Below are 4,046 nucleotides of genomic sequence, written 5' to 3' on the forward strand. Positions count from 1 at the left end.
TCTTGTGCGCTCCAAGTCTCCTGGCCGTGTCAAGTTGTGCGTGTTGCACCAAGGAGTAGCGCTCTGCTCTAGTGGAGAGCGTAGCTCTCCCTTTGCTTTGGAGAAGTCCCAAGTTCGAGACTTTTGGGATAGCTTTTTGGTGCAAATTTCCTTGGTTTCTTGTAGCACCTTGCTCCTTGCTTCCTTAAGGTGCTGTGTTCGATCCTTGGAGGTGTCATTTTGGCCAAGTGTGGCTCATTTTCCCTTGTGAGTAGCACTTCCCAGTCCCCCTTGCTCATGGGTTCGATCCTTGGAGTAAGCATTGGCAAACTATTTACTTGGATTTATTCTTGAGTGAAGCCCGATAATGCTCTCAAGGGGAGCGGAGCATCATTCTTCTTTCCTTTGTTTCTTGGTTCAAAAGTGTGCTCCGCTCTCAAGGGGAGCGTAGCATCATGTCTTGCTTTCTTGGCTCATAGTTTGTGCTTCCTTGAGAGAGTGCTCCGCTCCTGAAGAGAGCTCTATGCCTATGCCATGCTTTATTGTTTTCTTTGCCACACTCTTCTCCTCCTTGGGTCACGCTTCTTAGGTCACACTTTCTTATTTTCTTCTTTTCTTCACCTACAAGTAATCAAAACAACCAATCAAAGTATCACTAAATTCACAAGGTTTATAAATCAATAAAAATCAATTAAATTTAGCTTGAACCTCATAATTTAGTATCAATTAAACGGTGGTTGATTGATTCAAGGAAACCATGCATTTCCATTCCAAATTACTTACTTACAATGCAAGAAAGTGCATAAAACCTAATAAAAACAAAGAAAAAGACTAGTAAAACTAGGCTAAGATGACTTGTCATCACAATACCAAACTTAAAACTTGCTTGTCCCCAAGCAAGCATTAAACATAAGAGAAGATAAAATGAAATAGAGAAGTATACATGTCCTTATTAAGCAGATAGTTGAACTTATTTCATGGGGTTTCATGCAGATCAATAGTAACTCATTTATTACTTGCTATTAAACAAACAATGTTTCCTCAAGGGGTCACTAAGGTTGCTGCTATAATGCCTTGCTTTCTGCTTACTTCCCTTGTTAGCTTTTTCCTTCTTTCTTTTGCTTAGAGAGCTTATTACTCATTGAAGGCTTGGTGGCAAATGTTGCAGTAGCCTTTGGCTTAATTACACTCAATATTTCTTCACCACAGACACATGGCTCACCTTTTTCTTCCTAGGCTCATTGATGCCCAGCATCTCTTTGGATAACTAAGTGTTTTGTAGTTAGGTTGCTCTTTATTGTGGACTTTCAGTTGGCCATCCCAAATCAGTTGATCTAAGTGCCAAGTTTTGAAATACTCCTTAGAACTTACTTGTCCAAGCATATCCTAGTACACAAACACCACAGGCATATGTCCTAGGGTCCAAGCTATTGGTGTCTAGCCTTATTATTTGTTTCTTTGCCACTTTTTTGGATTTTTCTATTTCTTTTTCTTTCTATTTTGGTTTATTTTCAAGGGATTTTCATTAGTTGAAGGATCATAGCAGCAAACTAGCTTAAGCTTCAAGTAACATGTCATTATGCAGCAATTATTTTGTGAGCTAACAATTGAATCAAACACATACCACCACTAACTTTCATTCTAACTTTTGCAACATTGAACAATTACTTTTCTAAATCAAACATCTCTCTTTTATTCAAACAGCAAGAGGAACAAAGCAAAATACTCAAGCTAATGAAGTATGACAATTATTATGCAGATAACTCTTTAAGCTAAAACATGTGCGAAACAAAGAACAATTGGAGGTATATCATGTTTCAGATATACATCTTCCTTATTTAGTTTAGGAAAATGAAAGAACTTCACCACCTTCAAGTTGTCATGTCCTTGGTTATTGCTTGATTCTCCTTTCTTCTTCTTTCTCTTCCAGAGCTTGGAGTAGTCTTGAATTTCTTCACTAGGGCACCTTCTATCCCAGACAGGATCTAATAGCCCTGAGAGCCCAACTGCCTCCAATCTTTCATGTGTTACATCTGTGTAGTGATGAGACCTTGCTTCCTGTCGGTCTCTGAATTCTTGGCACTGCTCAAATGGTTTGATTTGTGGATCTAGTGCTGGCATATTGTGGGTCAAATAATCTAATCTTGCTTGCATGTTTTTATTAGACTCTGTTTGTTGCACATGTCTAATCTCTCCAATAGTATGATGAATGTTTTTCCACTGATATAAGTTGTGAGCATATTCCCCATATTTGGCTTGGGTCAGGAATATTTTGTCATATGATTCTTGAAGTCTTGTTGCTTGTTCTCTTTGCCCCTCAAGAATATTGGCTTGAAATTCTTGTTGTTGGGCCATCATTTGTTGCTGCCAGCTCTCTAGTCTTTCCTCTATTCTGTGCTGCCAAGCTTCATTTTGCTCCCTATCTTTCAAATATTGCTCCCGGTGCTTTAGATATTGCTCTTGGTGCCTTGAATATTACTCTTGTGTTCTCACATTTTGTTGTGATATTTCCTCAAGAGCTCTTTGTAGTTGACTCATATCTATGGCACTGTGAGCTTGCTCTTCCCCTTCTTCTGATCTTCTTCTTCTTTGGGGTCTTTCTTCTTGATCATCATCCTCATTAATTCCTTCCATGTTTCTCTTTGTGATTCTTGTCCCCTTTTTTACTCTCTCTGTGTCCTCATCTTCGAAAATCACTCCAGCTTTGTTGCATAGCCTTAGGATGGTGCTTGGATGGCCGAGCCTAGTTGATTTGTTTGTGCTCTCAGCTATCTCTTGAATACTGTCAGCTATGAGTTGTGCAAGGTTGATTTTTCCCCCATGTAGGATACAGTATGTCAAGAGTGCTCGCTTGATTGTGACCCCTGAGGTGTTTCTAGTAGGGCGTATAGATCTCCTTACTATCTCATACCACCCCTTGGCCTCAGGAATGAGATTTATTCTCTTCAATTGGCTTGGGATTCCTTTTGAATCTCTTTCCCAGTCTGTGTCTTCCAAGCATATCCCCTGTAAGATCTCATCAGGGTCATTCTCTCCCTGCAGTCTGGCCTCATAGCTGGGCTCTTCATAAGTTATGGTTCTCAACTTCAAAGCTCTTGTGATGGCTGCTGGACTGAAATCCACTTCAACTCCTCTAACATAACTTTTATAAGGGATGTTGTTTTCACTCTCTTTCACAGCATTTGCATAAAATTCCCTGATCATGACTGCACTAATCTTGGTGAGAGGATCGCATAAAAGATCCCACCTTCTTTCCCTAGTGATCTGCCTCATGATGGGGTATTTCCTGTCCCTCAGCTCAAAACCCCTCTCATAAATGATGTGCTTTGACTTCATGAATCTATGATACTTTCTTTCATGGAACTGAGATCTAAACTTTCTTGTATCATAGGACGGGAGTTCGGTTACCATTGGTTCCTACCATTGTCTTCTCTTTGAGCTTGATGAAGCCATGAATTCAATTAGAGGGAGAAGGCAAAGGTGGATTTGTGGTTGGTTGAGGTACGGTTTTATGGTGTGAAGAGAATGAAGAGAGAAATGTTGCTGTTGAGAGTGGAGTGGGACGTGTTTAGGATTGCACAAGGTGGAACAAGGACTTATGATTATAAGGAAGACTTGTATGAATATGTGATGCAAGAGATGTCTCAACCTATTTATAGGCAAGGCATTAAAGTTTTGGAAGAAGACCATACTTGAAGAGGGATTCGGTCATGACTTATGAAGGGTGGAGATTGAGTTGAACAACATAGTAACTTCATGGGATGAACGGCTTGCATGTTCTCTTGAGGGTTGACAAGGATTCTCTTCCCATTGGTTGCATGAGGTTTGTCCTCCAAGGTGACTAGCATGCAGATTTTTGCTTTCCAAGGTAGGCACACCTCTCTAGGCACATGTGATCCTTCTCTCTTGGCTTGTCATAGCCGTGTCTTCATCTTGTCTTCACCTCAACCTCCTTTTTCCTAATTAAATCAAAATGGTCAACTTTAGGAAATAGTTGTAGCACGGTGATGAAGTGGTGAATGCTTATATTATTTATTATGTTTCTTAGTCATAAAAGATCAATTATG

General features: G+C 39.9%; 1 pseudogene; it reads right to left on the reverse strand.

Moving 5' to 3' along the window:
- Nucleotides 1-1,746: 1,746 nt before the first annotated feature.
- On the reverse strand, nt 1,747-3,432 carry LOC148578305 (uncharacterized; annotated as a pseudogene).
- Between the last annotated feature and the right edge of the window lie 614 nt (nt 3,433-4,046).

Source organism: Arachis ipaensis, chromosome B1 (genome assembly GCF_059453495.1).
Source record: "Arachis ipaensis isolate K30076 ecotype BB chromosome B1, ASM5945349v1, whole genome shotgun sequence".
Classification (NCBI taxonomy): domain Eukaryota; kingdom Viridiplantae; phylum Streptophyta; class Magnoliopsida; order Fabales; family Fabaceae; genus Arachis; species Arachis ipaensis.